The sequence below is a fragment of the Rhinopithecus roxellana genome, chromosome 10, assembly GCF_007565055.1.
Source record: "Rhinopithecus roxellana isolate Shanxi Qingling chromosome 10, ASM756505v1, whole genome shotgun sequence".
Lineage (NCBI taxonomy): Eukaryota > Metazoa > Chordata > Mammalia > Primates > Cercopithecidae > Rhinopithecus > Rhinopithecus roxellana.
The window spans coordinates 11,596,578-11,614,867 of NC_044558.1; the positions used below are offsets into that span (position 1 = coordinate 11,596,578).

At 39.0% G+C, this 18,290-nt stretch overlaps 1 pseudogene; it reads left to right on the forward strand.

Annotated features, from left to right (window-relative positions):
* The first annotated feature begins 15,797 nt into the window (after positions 1–15,797).
* LOC104672874 lies at positions 15,798–17,629 on the forward strand (annotated as a pseudogene).
* Positions 17,630–18,290: the final 661 nt, after the last annotated feature.

Consider the following 18,290-nt stretch of genomic DNA (forward strand, 5'->3'; position numbering starts at 1 on the left):
GCCGGGCGCCGTGGCGGGCGCCTGTAGTCCCAGCTGCTCGGGAGGCTGAGGCAGGAGAATGGCGTGAACCCGGGAGGCGGAGCTTGCAGTGAGCCGAGATCACACCACTGCACTCCAGCCTGGGCGACAGAGCAAGACTCCGTCTCAAAAAAAAAAAAAAAAAAAGGCTGGGCGCGGTGGCTCAAGCCTGTAATCCCAGCACTTTGGGAGGCCGAGACGGGCGGATCATGAGGTCAGGAGATCGAGACCATCCTGGCTAACACGGTGAAACCCCGTCTCTACTAAAAATACAAAAACTAGCCGGGCGAGGTGGCGGGCGCCTGTAGTCCCAGCTACTCGGGAGGCTGAGGCAGGAGAATGGCGTAAACCCGGGAGGCGGAGCTTGCAGTGAGCTGAGATCTGGCCACTGCACTCCAGACCGGGCGACAGAGCGAGACTCCGCCTAAAAAAAAAAAAAAAAAAAAAAAAAATTAAAAAAAACCTTTATTTGAGGATGTGAGTGCCTTGAAACTATCAAGTCCAGAGTGGACTCATGAGAGAGACATGACAGGAGTTGTGCCTCACTCCCACCTTGAGCTAAATTTACCTCTTGAAACCATTTGCTATGTGGATTCTAGACTAATTGAACCCTACAGTTTAACAGTGTATAGCCAATTACTAATCAGTGTGGTTTCTGTAAACCAATGATAATTTACTGATGAGTAACTTTTCAAATCACTCCCTCTCCTGATTCATTATTTTTTTAATTTTTATTTTTCCATAAGTTTTTGGGGTACAGGTGGTATTTGGTTACATGAGTAAGGTCTTTAGTGGTGATTTGTGAGATTTTTGTGCACCCATCACCCAAGCAGTATACCCAGCACCATATTTGTAGTCTTTTATCCTTCGTCCCCCTCCCACTCTTTCCCACAAGTCCCCAAAGTCCATTGTACCATTCGTATGCCTTTTGTGTCATCGTAGCTTAGCTCCGCAAATCATTGAGAACATATGATGTTTGGTTCTCCGTTCCTGAGTTACTTCACTTAGAATGATAGTCTCCAATCTCATCCAGGTCAGTGCAAATGCTGTTAATACATTCCTTCTTATGACTGAGTAGCATTCCATTGTGTATCTATACCACAGTTTCTTTATCCACTCATTGATTGATGAGCATTTGGGATGGTTCCGTGATTTTGCAGATTCATTCTTTTTTCTTTAAAATCTTCAGTCTTTCCTTTGTTCTCTAGACCATGTCCCAAGGCAACTTGGAAGTGTTTTCCGAGGTAGCTGTTCTCAACCTTGGCCCAAATAAACTCTCTGTATTAATGTGGCTTCAGCTACTTCCTTTAGGATGATAGTGAAAAGACAAGAGAGTATCTTCAGGATTTCAAAAGGAAATGAAATACCGGATAGGTATTTTTACAGGAAGAGTAAAGTCTGCTTCTAAATCCTTTTACAAGTATCATAAAGGAGCTAATCCTTAGCTGGGAAAAGTAGAAAGGAGGGCAGGAAGACCTTCGTCTTTGTAAACTGTTCTGCCAACAGGCAAGCAGAAGGAGGGGAAGAATGTTCTCCCACATTGCCACCTTTTTCAGCTCAACAATATGCAGTTATCTTAGAGAAGTTTATTTTGGTTTCCTCCAATCATTACCCAAGGGCTTTGAAATACCTCATCATTCACATACAGTCTCTAAAATGTAGATCATTCTATTAACATCACAAACATCTCCACATTCTCAAGTGAGCAGTATTGAATACAAGAAAATCTACTATGAATATTGAACTTGTGATATTATAAGAAACATGTATATTTCATTGTTGTTCATCACAGAGTTTCTGAAACCCTAAAACTTCCTGGTTGATAGAAATGATAAGAGCATCTTTGATTATAATATTTGGGTTTTGTCCTCAGCTTCTCAATCATGTTCTAGAGTAATAAAGGTGCGAGAAACAGCTTACGTTATCTATTTGTTTTTTGTTCCCAGTTTCTGAAACAGCTCGAGGTCAATAAAGATGAAAGAAAAAAATTAACAATAATTACCTAGCTGAACATTAAAAAAAAATTTTAAGGTGAAAAGAGTGTCTTTTATTATTCATAACAAGACCTTTTAACCAAGCCTGGTGTCTTTTAACCAAGCCTGGCTCATGAGGTAACTCTTGATGTTCCCCAAGACTGCTCCAGGATAGGGGCTGGTTGCCAGAGGAACCAACCATGTGACTAGAGGATGGAAACTTTCAGCCCCACTCCTCCAGGGAAGAAAAAGGGTTGGTGATTGAGTTCAATCACTAATGGCTAAAGATGTAACCAAACATGCCTTCATAATTTAGCCTCCATAAAAACTCTCAACAATGGTTTTAAACTGAACAGGGATTTTTTTAAGTGACAAGATAGTTATAGCTATAGCGAATAATGAAATACACATTGAGAAACAAGATAAAAGCTCAGAAAACTTCCCCAATGGTTAATTTGAGATGCATTTGATCATAAAAGGACAAGGGGGAAGAACTGGTTATAAGACATCAACGTTTGTTTCCAGTTCCCCTTAGAGACAAACACAAATGCAAGGATTGAGTCACTTGGTGGTCCAGTAAAAGAATACATTCTCCTTAGCTATCTGGAAGTAAAGTAGTTTAAAGACCCCTTTGTTTCTCATCTGTCTCCTATTTATGCTCCCCGAATCACATTCTGGTCTTGACCATTAGCAACCCGAGCTCCATTCTCTTTGCTTCTTTCCACTTCTTTGTCCTGTATAAATTTCTAGATTACAGTGTCATGCCTTTGAATCAAGAGTGCTGAAATAGCAGGAGCAAAGGCAAAAGGAAGAGATATACCAATATAAAATATAATATAAAACAAAATCAAGAGAAAGAATGCTAAATCAGAGAAAAAGCAGAATTGTGTGCAGGCTCAGGTCACATCTCCAGACAAACGTAAGCTGTTTGAGCCTGTCCAGGGAGTAATGCAAAAACAAGCAATGGAGAAGATGGGAACTAGTAGAGATTGAAAATAAAAGCATATACTAGTATACTAGTAGACAGAGATAAAGTGAAAATTGTTGTTTTGGCCTGATCTCTTTTAAAGGAGATGTGAGAGCTGAATTAAAATTATGAACCAAATCCTTTTCCTGAAAGTAGTATTGGGTTGTTCTTTTGAAAACGAGTGTCCATGATTGAACTAAGCAGTCACAACTTGATTCTCTTGTATCTGAATTGAGATAAAAACAATTACATCGATTGCTGGTGACAAACATTGCCCCAGGACATGTTTAGACTTAGATATGAGGTACACACAAATTAGCATAAAATACCCTCAAATACCTGCCTGGCTGCCCCACCATCTGGGAAGTGAGACCCTCTGCCCAGTGGCCGCACTGTCTAGGAAGTGAGGAGTGCCTCTAACCCGCCACCATGCAACCCTCCAGGTGTGAAGTGACAGCCTTGTCTGTGACCTTTCTGCTCTCACCAAGTTTGCGTTTTCAACAGTAAAGTCTATTTTTAAATTAAAATAATATATAGAGAGATATATGTATATACATCCTCAAATACACAAAACATACAGCGTCTCATTATTTTCAATGTATTAGGTTTTTGTTGGTGGTGGTGGTTCGTATTACCACTAGCTAATAAGAAATTCCTTGGAAGTCATTCTTGGAACTATCCTCTGTCCCTGGGATTATGTCAAGATTCTAGAGATTATGTAGATCCATAAATTGAAGGAGCAAAAAGTGGCAGTTTTTAGTTCATGGATCCATACTGGTCACATCTGTAGTCTCATGTGCCCCAAGCCCTCAGTGCCATAATACCTCCCCAGTGCTTTGAAGCCGACTTTGTCCTGTTACTTGTTCTCTGTGCAAGAGTTGGTCTACAACAAGCTGCTTCACCATTACTAGAAGTGGGACAGCTCATTTGGGTAACCCTAAATGATTTCGTTTTCCCTTAACCCTTATCAGGGTTTCGGAGTAGTGGAGTTGAGTTGTTGGGAAGTTGAAATCAATCTAGGTAAGTAATTATTAAACTCTTATGGGCCAGTGACCCATGTGAGATTCTGATTAAAGCTTTGAGTCAATAACAGGTTATTATTTTCATAAATACATAACACATAAATTATATATAATATTTTTATCAAAAATTAACTTCATTAACATAAACAGTATAAGCTATTTTTACCCAAAAAAGTGTCTCTTTTTAATTTTTATGTAAATATTAAGGTCCTTTGTTTTCTCTTTATATTTCAGCTTTTATTTTAGATACAGTGGGTACATGGGTAGGATTGTTCATTGAGTATATTGGACCCAGCTAGTGAGCACAGTACCTAAAAGATAGTTTTTCAAACCTTGCCCCCATCCTCCCTCTCCCAACTAGTAGTCCACTGTGTCTATTGTTTTCATGTTTATATCCATGTGTGCTCAATGTGTAACTCCCACTCATAAGTGAGGACGTGCAGTATTTGGTTTCCTGATCTGGTGTTAATTCCCTTAGGATTTTGGTCTCCAACTCCATCCATGTGGCTACAAAGGACATGATTCCTTTTTTTTTTTTTTCATGGCTATGTAGTGTTCCACGTTGCATATGTACCACATGTTTTTAATACAATCCACCACTGATGGGCACCTAGGTTGATTCCATGTCCTTGCAATGGTGACTAGCACAGCAATGAAAATATGAGTACATGTGCCTTTTTGATGTAATAATCTGTATTCCTTTGGATATATACTTTAATGCTGCATTGAATGGTAGCTCTGTTTTAAGTTCTTTGAGAAATCTTCAAACTGCTTTCCACAGTGGCTGATCTAAGCTACATTCCCATTAGCAGAGTTTAAGTGTTGCCTTTTCTCCACAGCCTCACCAGCATCTGTTGCTTTTTGACTTTTTAGTAATACCCATTCTGACTCGTGTGAGATGGTATCTCATTGTGGTTTTGATTTGCATTTATCTGATGATTGGTGATGATGAGCATTTCTTCATATTGTTGGCCACTTGTATGTCTTCTTTGGAGAAGTCTCTGATCATATCTTTTGCCCACTTTTTAATGGGGTCATTTATGCTTTGCTTAGAGATTTAAGTTCCTTGTAGACTTTGGATATTAGACCCTTCTCAGATGCATAGTTTGTGAATATTTTGTCCCACTCTGTATGTTTTCTGTTTACTCTATTTATCACTTCTTTTGCTGTACCAAAGTTCTTTAGTTTAATTAGGTCCCACTTGACAATTTTTGTTTCTGTTGCAACCACTTTAGGGGAATTAGCCATAAATCCTTTGCCAAGATGTTGAGTATTTTCTAGATTTTCTTCTAGGATATAGTTTGAAGACTTATATGTAAATCTGTAATCCATCTTAAGTTAATTTTTCCACACGGTGTAAGGTAAGAGTCTAGTTTCATTCTTCTGTGTATGCCCAGCCAACAATCTTAGCACCATTTATTGAATAGGGAGTCCTTTCCCCATTGCTTGTTTTTGTCAGCCGTAGTGAAGTTCAGTTTGTTGTAGGTATGTAGCTTTATTTCTGAGCTTTCTATTCTGTTCCATTTGTCTATGGGTCTGTTTTTGTACCAGTGTCATGCTGTTTTGGTAACTGTAGTCTTACAATATAATTTGAAGTCAGGTGGGGTTATGCCTCTTCCTATGTTCTTTTTACTTAGAATTGCTTTGGCTATTGAGACTCTCCTTTGTTTCCATATGAATTTTATAATAGTTTTTCCTAATTCTGTGAAGAATGATGTTGATAGTTTGATAGGAATAGCATTGAATCTGTAAATTGCTTTGGCCAGTATGACTATCTAAATGATATTGATTCTTTCACTTCATGAGCATGGTATGTTTTTCCATTTATTTGCATCATCTCTGATTTCTTTCAGTGGTGTATTGTAGATTTTCTTGTAAAAATCTTTCACGTCCTTGTTTAGCTGTATTGCTTGGTATTTTATTCTCTTTGTGGCTATTGTAAATAGGGTTGTGTTCTTGATTTGACTCAGCCTGGGCATTATTGGTAAAGAGAAATGCTACTGATTTTTCCTGTTGCTTTGTACCCTAAAACTTACTTAAAATTGTTATTCAGTTCTACTATCCATTTGGTGGAGTTTTTCTTCTTTGTGATGTGCTTTTCTTCATTTTTATTTTTATTTTAAGTTCCAGGGTACATGTACAGGATGTGCAGGTTTGTTACACAGGTAAATGTGTGCCATGGTGGTTTGCTATACCTATCAACCCATCACCTAGGTATTAAGCCCAGCATGCATTAGCTATTTTTCCTAATGCTCTACCTTCCCCATCCCACTTCCCAACAGGCCACAGTGTGTGTTGTTCCACCCCCTGTGTTCATATGTTCTCATTGTTCTTTTCCCACTTATAAGTGAGAACATGTGGCGTTTGGTATTCTGTTTTTGCATTCATTTGCTGAGGATAATGCCTTCCAGCTCCATCCATGGCCCTGCAAATGACATAAACTCATTCATTTTTATGGCTGCATAGTACTCCACAGTGTATATGTACCACATGTTCTTTATCCAGTCTGTCTTTGACGGGCATTTGGGTTGATTCCATGTCTTTGCTATTGTAAATAGTGCTGCAATGAACATACACATGCATGTATCTTTGTAACAGAATGATTTCTATTCCTTTGGGTATATATCCAGCAATGTGATTGCTGGGTCAAATGATATTTCTGATTCTAGTTCTTTGAGGAATTGCCACACTATCTTCCACAATGGTTGAACTAATTTACACTCCCACCAACAGTGTAAAAGCATTTTTATTTTTCCACAGGCTTGCCAGAATCTGTTGTTTCTTGACTTTCTAATAATTGCATTCTGACTGGCATGAGATGGTATCACACTGTGGTTTTGATTTGCATTTCTCTAACGATCCGTGATGTTGAGCTTGTTTTGAAATATTTGTTGGTTGCATGAATGTCTTCTTTTGAGAAATGTCTGTTCATGTCCTTTGCCCATGGGGTTTAATGGGGCCATGTGGTTTTTTTCTTGTAAATTTGTTTAAGTCCCTTGTATATTCTAGATATGAGACCTTTGTCAGATGGATAGATTGCAAAAATTTTCTCCCACTGTGTAGGTCGCCTGTTCACTCTGAAGATAGTTTCTTTTGCTGTGCAAAAGCTCTGTAGTTTAATTAGATCCCATTTGTCAACTTTTATTTTGTTGCAATTGCTTTAGGCAAGTTTGTCATGAAATCTTTGCCCATGCTTACGTTCCTGAATGGTTCCTGAATTAGAATTTCTTCTAGGGTTTTTATAGTTTTGGGCTTTACATTTAAGTCTTTAATCCATCTTGAGTTAATTTTTGTGTAAGGTATAAGGAAGGGGTCTAGTTTCAATTTTCTGCATATGGCTAGCCAGTTCTCCCAGCACCACTTATTAAATAGGAAATCCTTTCCCCATTGATTAGTTTGTCAGGATTGTTGAAGATCAGATAGTTGTAGATGTGTGGTGTTATTTCTGAGGTCTCTATTCTTTTCCATTGGTCTATATATCTGTTTTTGTAACAGTACCATGGTGTTTTGCTTGCTGTAGCCTTGTAGTATACTTTGAAGTGAGGTAGCGTGATGCCTCCAGCTTTGCTCTTTTTGCTTAGGATTGTCTTGGCAATGTGGGCTCTTTCTTTGGTTCCGTGAGAACTTTAAAGTAGTTTTATCCAATTCTGTGAATAATGTCAATGGTAGTTTAATGAGAATAGTATTGAATCTATAAATTACTTTGGGCAGTATGGCCATTTTCACAATATTGATTCTCTTCATCCATGATCATGGAATGACTTTTCATTTGTTTGTGTCCTCTCTGATTCCCTTGAGAAGTGGTTTGTAGTTCTCCTTGAAGAGGTCCCTCGCTTCCCTTGTTAGCTGTACTCCTAGGTAACTTATACTTATTGTAACAACTGTGAATGGGCGTTCATTCATGATTTGGCTCTCTGCTTGCCCATTGTTGGTGTATAGAAATGCTTGTGATTTTTAGCATTCCTATACACCAATAACAGACAAACAGAGAGCCAAATCATGAGTGAACTCTCATTCACAATTGCTTCAAAGAGAACAAAATACCTAGGAATACAACTTACAAGAAATGTGAAGGACCTCTTCAAGGAGAACTGCAAACCACTGCTCAGCAAAATAAAAGAGGACACAAACAAATGGAAGAACATTCCATGCTCATGGATAGGAAGAATCAATATCATGAAAATGGCCACACTGCCCAAGGTAACTTATAGATTCAATGCCATCCCCATCAAACTACCAATGACTTTCTTCACAGAATTGGAAAAAACTACTTTAAAATTCTTATGGAACCAAAAAAAAAGCCCACATTGCCAAGACATTCCTAAGCAAAAAGAACAAAGCTGGAGGCATCACGCTACCTGACTTCAAATTATACTACAAGGCTACAGTAACCAAAACAGCATGACACTGGTACCAAAACAGAGATATAGAGCAATGAAACAGAATAGAGGCCTCAGAAATAACACCACACATCTACAACTACCTGATCTTTGACAAACCTGACAAAAACAAGAAATGGGGAAAGGATTCCCTATTTAATAAATGGTACTGGGAAAACTGACTAGTCGTATGTAGAAAGCTGAAACTGGATCCCTTCCTTACACCTTATACAAAAAATAATTCAAGATGTATTAAAAACCTGAATGTTAGACCTAAAACCATAAAAGCCCTAGAAGAAAACCTAGGCAATCCCATTCAGGACATAGTTATGGGCAAAGACTTCATAACTAAAACACCAAAACAATGGCAACAAAAGCCAAAACTGACAAATGGGATCTAATTAAACTAAAGAGCTTCTGCACAGCAAAAGAAACTACCATCAGAGTGAATAGGCAACCTACAGAAAGGGAGAATATGTTTGCAATCTACCCATCTGACAAAGGACTAATATCCAGAATCTACAAAGAACTCAAACAAATTTACAAGAAAAAAACAACGCCATCAAAAAGTGGGCAAAGGATATAAACAGGCACTTCTCAAAATAAGACATTTATGCAGCCAACAGGCACATGAAAAAAGGCTCATCATCATTAGTCATCAGAAAAATGCAAATCGAAACCACAATGAGATATCATCTCACACCAGTTAGAAGGGAAATTATTAAAAAGTCAGGAAACAACAGATGCTGGAAAGGATATGGAGAAATAGGAATGCTTTTACACTGATGGTGGGAGTGTAAACTAGTTCAACCATTGTGGAAGACAGTGTGGTGATTCCTCAAGGATCTAGAACTAGAAATACCATTTGACCCTGCCATCCCATTACTGGGTATATACCCAAAGGATTATAAATCATGTTACCATAAAGACACGCACACATGTATGTTTATTGTGGCACTATTCACAATAGCAAAAACTTGGAACCAACCCGAATGTCCATCAATCATAGACTGGATTAAGAAAATGTGGCACATATACACCATGGAATACTACGCAGCCATAAAAAAGGATGAGTTCATGTCCTTTGCAGGGACATGGATGCAGCTGGAAACCATCCTTCTGAGCAAACTATCACAAGGACAGAAATCCAAACACCACATGTTCTCACTCATAGGTGGTAATTGAACAATGAGAACACTTGGACACAGGGTGGGGAACATCACACCCTGGGGCCTGTTGTGGGGTGGGGGCAGGGGAAGGCATAGCATTAGGAGAAATACCTAATGTAAATGACGAGTAAATGGGTGCAGCAAACCAACATGGCACGTGTGTACCTATGTAACAAACCTGCACGTTGTGCACATGTACCCTAGAACATACAGTATGATTTAGAAAAAAAAGAAATGCTTGTGATTTTGGCACATTGATTTTGGATCCTGAGACTATGCTGAAGTTACTTATCAGCTTAAGAAGCTTTTGGACTGAGACGATGGGGTTTTCTGAATATAGGATCATGTCACCTGCAAACAAAGACAGTTTGACTTCCTCTCTTCCTATTTGAATACTCTTTATTTCTTTATTTTGCCTGATTGTCCTGGCCAGAACTTTCAATATATGTTGAACAGGAATGGTGAGAAAGGACATCCTTGTCTTGTGCCAGTTTTCAAGAGGGAGGCTTCCAGCTTTTGCTCATTCTGTAGGATATTGGCTGTGGGTTTGTCATAAATAACTCTTATAAGTTTGAGGTATGTTCCTTCAATACCTAGTTTACTGAGAGTTTTTAACATGAAGGAATGTTGAATTTTATAGAAGGCCTTTTCTGCATATATCAAGATAATCATGTTTTTTATCTTTAGATCTGTTTATGTGACAAATTATGTTTATTGATTTGTATATGTTGAACCAGCCTTGCATCCTGGGAATGAAGCCAATTTGATCGTGGTGGATAAACTTTTTGATGTGCTGGTGGATTCAGTTTGCCAGTATTTTATTGAGAATTTTTGCATCAATGTTCATCAGGGATATTGGCCTGAAGTTTTCTTTTTCTGTTGTATCTCTGCCAGGCTTTGGTATCAGGATGATGCTGGCCTCATAGAATGAGTTAGGTAGGAGACCCTCCTTTTCAATTGGAATCGTTTCAGAAGAAATGGTACCAACTCCTGTTTATACCTCTGGTAGAATTCAACTGTAGATCCATCTGGTCCTGGGCTTTTTTTGGTTCGTAGGCTATGTATTACTGCTCAATTTCAGAGCTTGTTATTGGTCTACTCAGGGATTCAACTTCTTCCTGGTTCAGTCTTGGGAGGGTGTATGTATCCAAGAATTTATCCATTTCTTGTAGATTTTCTAGTTTATTTGTGTAGAGGTGTTTATAATATTCTCTGATGGTTGTTTGTATTTCTTTGGTTTCAGTGGTGATATCCTGTTTATTATTTTTATTGTGTCTATTTGATTCTTCTCTCTTGCCTTCTTTACTAGTCTAGCTAGCAGTCTATCTGTTTTATTAATTTTTTCAAAAAAACCACCTCCTGGATTCATTGATTTTTTGAACGGTTTTTTGTGTCTCTATCTCCTTCGGTTCCACTCTAATCTCGGTTATTTCTTGTCTTCTAGCTTTGAGGTTTGTTTGCTCTTGGTTCTATAGTTCTTTTAGTTGTGATGTTAGAGTGTCAATTTTAGATCTTTCTATCTTTTTGATGTGGGCATTTAGTGCTATAAATTTCCCTCTGAATACTGCTTTAGCTGCATCGCAGATCCTGGTAGGTTGTCTCTTTGTTCTCATTGGTTTCAAAGAACTTTTTGATTTCCATCTTAATGTCATTGTTTACCCAAGAGTCATTCAGGAGCAGGTTGTTCAATTTCCATGTAGTTGTGTGGTTTTGAGTGAGTTTCTTAATCTTTAGTTCTAATTTGATTGTGCTGTGGTCTGAGAGACTATTACTCTTTCAGTTCTTTTGCATTTGCTGAGGAGTGATTTACTTCCAATTATGTGATCAATTTTACAGTAAGTGCCATGTGGTGCTGAGAAGAATGTATATTCTATTGTTTTGGGATGGAGAGTCCTGTAGATATCTATTAGATCCACTTGATCCAGAACTGAGTTCAGATCCTGAATATCTTTGTTAATTTTCTGTCTTGTTGATCTAATATTGACAGTAGGGTGTTAAAGTCTCCCACTATTATTGTGTGGGAGTCTAAGTCTCTTTGTAGGTCTCTAAGAACTTGTTTTATGAATCTGGATGCTCTATATTGGGTGCATATATGTTTGGGATAGTTAGCTCTTCTTGTTGAATTGACCCCTTTACTATTATATAATGCCCTTGTTTGCCTCTTTTGATCTTTGTTGGTTTAAAGCCTGTTTTGTCAGAAACTAGGATTAGAACCCCTGCTTATTTCCGTTTCCCATTTGCTTGGTAAATTTTTCTCCATTCTTTTATTTTGAGTCTATACGTGTCTTTGCATGTTAGATGGGTCTCTTGAATACAGCACACCAATAGATCTTCACTCTTTATCTAGCTTACCATTCTGTGTCTTTTGATTGGGTCATTTAGCCCATTTACATTTAAAGTTAATATTGTTATGTGTGAATTTCATCCTGTCATCATGATGTTAGCTGGTTATTTTGCAGACTTGTTTATGTATTTGCCTCATAGTGTCATTGGTCTGTGTACTTCAGTGTGTTTTTGTAGTCACTGGTAATGCTTTTTCTTTTCCATGTTTAGTGCTTCCTTCAGGATCTCTCACAAGGCAGGCCTGGTGGTGATGAATGTCCTCAGCATTTGCTTGTCTGAAAAGGATTTTATTTTTCCTTCGTTTATAAAGCTTGGTATTGCTGAATATGAAATTCTCAGTTGGAAATTCTTCTCTTTAATAATGCTGAATATTGGCCCCCAATCTCTCCTGGCTTCTAGGATTTCTACTGAGAGGTCTGCTGTTAGTCTGATGGGCTTCCCATTATAGGTGACTTGGCCTTTCTCTCTGGCTACCCTTAACATATTTTCCTTCATTTCTACCTTGGAGAATCTGATGATTATGTGTCTTTGGGTTGATCTTCTTATGGAGTATCTTACTGGGGTCCTCTGTATTTCCTGAATTTGCATGTTGGCCTGTCTTTTAGGTAGAGGAAGTTCTCCTGGATGATATCCTGAAGTGTGTTTTCCAACTTGGTTTCATTCTCCCTGTGTCTTTCAGGTATCTCTGTCAGTTGTAGGTTCAGTCTTTTAACACAATCCCATAGTTGTCAGAGGTTTTGTTTGTTTCTTCTTACTTTTTTCTCTAATCTTATCTGCCTGCCTTATTTCCACAGGATCATCTTCAAGCTCTGATATCCTTCCATCAACTTGGTCTATACAGCTATTGATACTTGTGTTTGCATTGTGAAGTTCTCGTGTTGTGTTTTTCAGCTCCATTGAGTCATTTGTGTTCCTCTCTAAACTGGTTATTTTGGTTAACAGCTCATGTAGTTTTTTTTATCATTATTAGCTTCTTTGCAATGAATTAGAACATACCCCTTTAGCTCAGTCAAGTTCATTATTACCCATCTTCTGAAGCCCACTTCAGTCAATTCATTCATCCCAGCCCTCAGCTCAGTTCTGTGCCCTTGCTGGAGACATGTCGTGATCATTTAGGCACTCTGATTTTCTGAGTTTTCAGTGTTTTTGCATTGATTCTTTCTCATTTTCCTGGGTTTATCTACCTTTGATCTTTGAGGCTGCTGATCTTTGGATGGGGGTTTTGTGGGGTCTTTTTTGTTAATGTTTTTGTTGTTGCCTTCTGTTTGTTTTTCTTTTAGCAGTCATGCCCCTGTTTCCTAGGGCTGCTATAATTTGCTGGGGGTCCACTCCAGACCCTATTCACCTGTTTCCCTCCCACCCCTGGAGATGTCATGAGTGGAGGCTGCAGAACAGCAAAGATGGCAGTCTGCTCCTTCCTCTGGGAGCTCTGTCCCAAAGGGGCACTGATCTGATGCCAGCCAGAATGCTCCTGTATGAGGTGTCTGGAGACATGATTTCATTTATCTGGCTGTGCAGTACCCCATGGTGTATATGGACCACATTTTTAAAAATCTAGTCAATGGATGATGGGCATCTAGGTTGATTCCATGTTTGTGCTATTGTGAATAAGGCTGCAATGAGCATATGAGTGCATATGACTTTATGATAGAATGATTTGTTTTCTCTTGGGTACATACTCAGTAATGGGCTTACTGAGTTACATAGTAGTTTTAAGTTCTTTGAGAAATCTACAAACTGCTTTCCACAGAGGCAACACTATTTACATTTTCACCAGTAGAATGTTTCCTTTCCTCCACAGCCTCATCGACGTCAGTTATTTTTTGTCTTTTTAGTAACAACCATTCTGATTGGCATGAGATGGTATCTCACTGTGGTTTTGATTTGCATTTCTCTAATTATTAGTGATGATTTGCATTTTTTCATATATTTTTTGGCCACATGCATATCTTCTTTTCAGAAGTGTCTGTTCATGTTTTTTGCCCATTTTAGTAGGATTGTTTTTTGCTTGTTGAATTGTGTAAGTTCCTTATAGATTACGTACATTAGACCTTTGTAAGATGCATAGTTGGCAAATGTTTTCTCCCATTCTGTAGGCTGTCTGCTTAGTCTTTTCTTTGGGGTTAGTTACTACAGAATTATTGTGTTTCTTTAGTGGTATCATGTTTTCTTGCTTTTTCATGTTTCTTGTGTCCCTGCTTTGACGTCTCTTTGTCTGGTGGATCATTCACCACCTCTGAATATTACAGAGTGGCTTTAATAGGAAAGGCTTTCACTTGCAGATGGGCCTTAGTGTACCCATTGGGAAGGGTGTGGTGACTCTACTTCCTGATAGATGCAGCGGCATAGCCTCTGTGCAGCTTCTTTGGCTGCAGTCAACATCAGTGATGACTATGTGTGCCTCAGCCAAAATACCAACTCCCCAAGAGGCAATATATTGCTTCAATATTGGCCCAGGGGTCATGGCTGCTCTGGGTGGCCAAGGCACTAATTCCCTAGGAGACAGAGTGCCATTTCAGAACAGACTCAGGAGCATGATTCCTCTGGGAAGCCAAGATACCACTTCCCCAGGAGACACGCTGTCATTTCAGCTCAGGCACAGGGGGTTGCAAGTGCTTTGGGTGGCCAACGCACTATTTCCCTGGGAGGTAGTGTGCTGCTTCAGCTCATGCCCCTAGGAGCAGGGCACAGCCGCAACTGGGAGGGGCAGATGATGCAGCTCTGCCGCAGGTTAGTTCCACAGTTTAGAGCATAGCAGCAACTCAGCTCAGGGATGGTATTCCACCAAACAGGGGTGGTTCAGTGGCAACAAAGTCTCAGAGACAGAATTGTGCCATAGTCTCTCACATGTAGAGCAGGACACCCTCCAGCAGTGGTTCCAGGTCCAAGATGCTGCAGTACAGCAGCCCCATCAGCCATGATGAATGATGCACAGTGTCAACTCCTTTGGGAGGAGCACAGTCATGTGAACTCCAAGAAGCTCCCTCAGGTGGGCTTTGCACCTGTGACAACTGCAGGAGTTTCCAGTGGTGAGGACTATAGGTGTCCAATGTGGTGATAGAGGCTGCTGAGGGCCTCTTGCTTACCTTTTCTCTGCAGTGAGAAATCCTTCCTGGTTCACCTGATCACAACTGGGGGATGAGGTGGCAGAGCCAAGGTGTTTCCTTCCATTCTCTGAGACCATCCTGGGTTTCTGTACTCTACAGGGTTTCTGCTTCTCCTTTGCTGTACTCTGGTGCCCTCTTTTAGCTATTCTCATCAAGATGTAGTTTTTTAGTCATGCTTTTTTCCTTGTGTGCGGATGAGCACTAAAGGCTTCTAGTGTAGGTTAGCTTGCTAATATTACTCCAGTATGAACATCTTAACATTAATTATTTCAACACATAAACATAGGATATCTTTTCATTGCTTTGTGTCTTAAATTTCCTTCATCAGTGTTTTATAATTTTCAGTGTACTGATTTTTCACCTCTTTGGTTAAATTTATTCCTAAGTAGTTTGTTCTTTTTGACAGTTTTGGAAATTTTTTAAATAATAATTATTTTAAATAATTATGTAATAATGTTATTTCTTAATAATTAAAAATAGTTAACTGCTTTAAGTGATTATTTAGTAATAATTTTAAAAATAAACTCCCAGGTATATGGTCAACTAATATTTGACAAGGGTGCCAAGATGAAAACAAAATAAGAAAGGACAGTTTCCTCAGTAAATGGTGTTGGAAAAACTGGATATCCACATGCAAAAGAATGAAATTGAAACCTTATCTTCCACCACTCATGAAAATTAATTTAAAATGTATCAAAGACTTAAATGTAAGGCCTAACACCATAAAATTCATCGAAAGAAAAATAGGAAAAAAGCCACTTGCCATTTTTCTGGAGAATTATTTTTTTAATAGATACAAGAAGAAAAGCTCCTGTGAACATGGCACGGAGAGTGGCGTGGAGTTTGCAGGCAGTGGTATGTAGCCTGCAGGCACCCTCAGCACCTGCTGGGCCTTGCCTGCAGAGGCTCTGGTGGCTGAGGGTGGGTGCCTTCTAGACACGTTCTGCTCTCACTGCATAAATTCACAGAGAAACATGAATGCATAATAACAGAAAATGGTATTGGAACAGTGAGAATCAGCAATTTGCCCAGGAATCTTTGGGAGCTGTTGTTTACTGTAGTCGGCCTGAAGTTGGGACAAAATTGAACAAACAAGTTGAGTTTGGTGCTTTGGAAAGTATGAAAGCTCTTAATGAACTCTTTTCTCCTTTATCAGAATCCCTTGAAGAAAATCCAGAGTTGTCAACAAATCTATTGGGGGAACCAGCTCCTAGTATTTCAACGTAGTTTCTTTTCTATTTTCCCTAAGTGTTGGCCAGTCTGAGAAATAAAGAGAAAGAGTACAAAGAGAGAAATTTTACAGCTGGGCCTCCAGGGGTAACATCACATATTGGTAGGACCGTGATGACCCTGAGTCGCAAAACCAGCAAGTTTTTATTAGGGATTTTAAAAGGGGAGGGGATGTATGTGCAGGGAGTAGGTCACAGAGATCACATGCTTCAAAGGGCAATAAAGATCACAAGGCAAGAGCAAAATTAGAATCACTGATGAGGGTCTATGCCCCACTGTGCTGATGAGGGTCTATGTCCCACTGTGCACATATTGTCTGGATAAACATCTTAACAGGAAACAGCATTAGAGAGCAGATAATCAGTCTGACTAGAATTTACCAGGCTGGAATTTCCCAATCCTAGTAAGCCTGAGGGTACTGCAGGAGGCCAGGGCCTATTTCAGTCCTTATCTCAAGTACACAAGACAGACACTCCCAGAGTGGCCATTTATAGACCTCCCCCAAGGAATGCATTCCTTCCCCAGGGTATTAATTCTTAATATTCCTTGCTGGGAAAAGAATTCAGCTATATCTCTCCTACTCACACATCTGTTTATAGGTTCCCTGCAAGAAGAAAAATATGACTCTATTCTGCCCAACCCCTCAGGGAATCAGACCTTATAGTTATCTTCCCTTGTTCCCTGAAAATCACTGTTATTCTGTTCTTTTTCAAGGTGCACTGATTTCATATTGTTCAAACACACGTTTTACAATCAATTTGTACAATAGTGGTCCTGAGGTGATGTACATTCTCAGCTTACGAAGATAACGTGATTAAGAGATTAAAGACAGACATAAAAAATTATAAAAGTATTAATTCTGGGAACTGATAAATGTCCACAAAATCTTCACAGTTTATGTTCTTCTGCCTCGGCTCCAGCCAGTCCCCTGACTTCCCACAACACAAATCTTATTATGAAGATGATTGGATGATCACGATGACACTCAGTAACCCTTCAGAACTAGATGAACTACAGCTCACACTTGTAATCCTAGCACTTTGGGAGGCCGAGGCAGGCAGATCACCTGAGGGCAGGAGTTTGAGACCAGCCTGGGAAATATGCTGAAACCCTATCTCTACTACAAATACAAAAATTAGCCAGGTATGTTGGCACATGCCTGTAATCCCAGCTACTCAGGAGTCTGAGGCAGGAGAATCACTTGAAACCAGCGGGCAGAAGTTGCAGTGAGCCGAGATCAAGCCACTGCATTCCAGCCTGGGTGACAGAGCAAGACTCCATCTCATAAAACAAAAAACAAACAAAAAAAATTTCTAATGATTGCGGATAAATACAATATGCTTCTTTTTCACAATACCCTATGATTTTTAGACTAGGTTCTAATATTCAGAATTCATGAAATTATCTATGGCAAAACCTAGTTATTAATATTATGTAATTCAAAGATACCATTGTTGTCTTAAACCTAATATACTACTGTAGCTTGCTTATATCAATATCTGGATTTGGGTCAAAATACTAACTCATCTTTCCATTGGAAGTCATAGGGAGTAGAGAACTTTTTGTCAGTGGATGTACAGTGTCAGATGAAGAACAACACTATCTTAATTTTTCAAGATAGTACATTTGCTGGTGCTATTTTTATACAGTGAAGCAACAGCTTTGCAGCAAAATAAGAAATAAAATATTCAATTTCATTTAAAAAAAGAAAACCAGGAAACAAAAGCAGAAATAGACAAATAGGATTGCATCAAAATAAAAAGCTTCTACACAGCAGTGGAAACAATCAAAAAATGAAAGAGCAGCCTACAGACTGGGAGGAAATATTTGCACGCTATATATCTGACAAGGGGTTAATATTCAAAATATGTAAGACAGGGGTGTCCGATCTTTTAGCTTCTGAGGGCCACATTGGAAGAAGAATTGTCTTGGGCCACACATAAAGTACACTAACATTAACAACAGCTAATGAGCTAAAAAAATCTCATAATGTTTTAAGAAAGTTTACAAATTTGTGTTGGACTGCATTCAAAGCCATCCTGGGCTACCTGTGGCCTGCAGTCTACAGGTTGGACAAGCTTG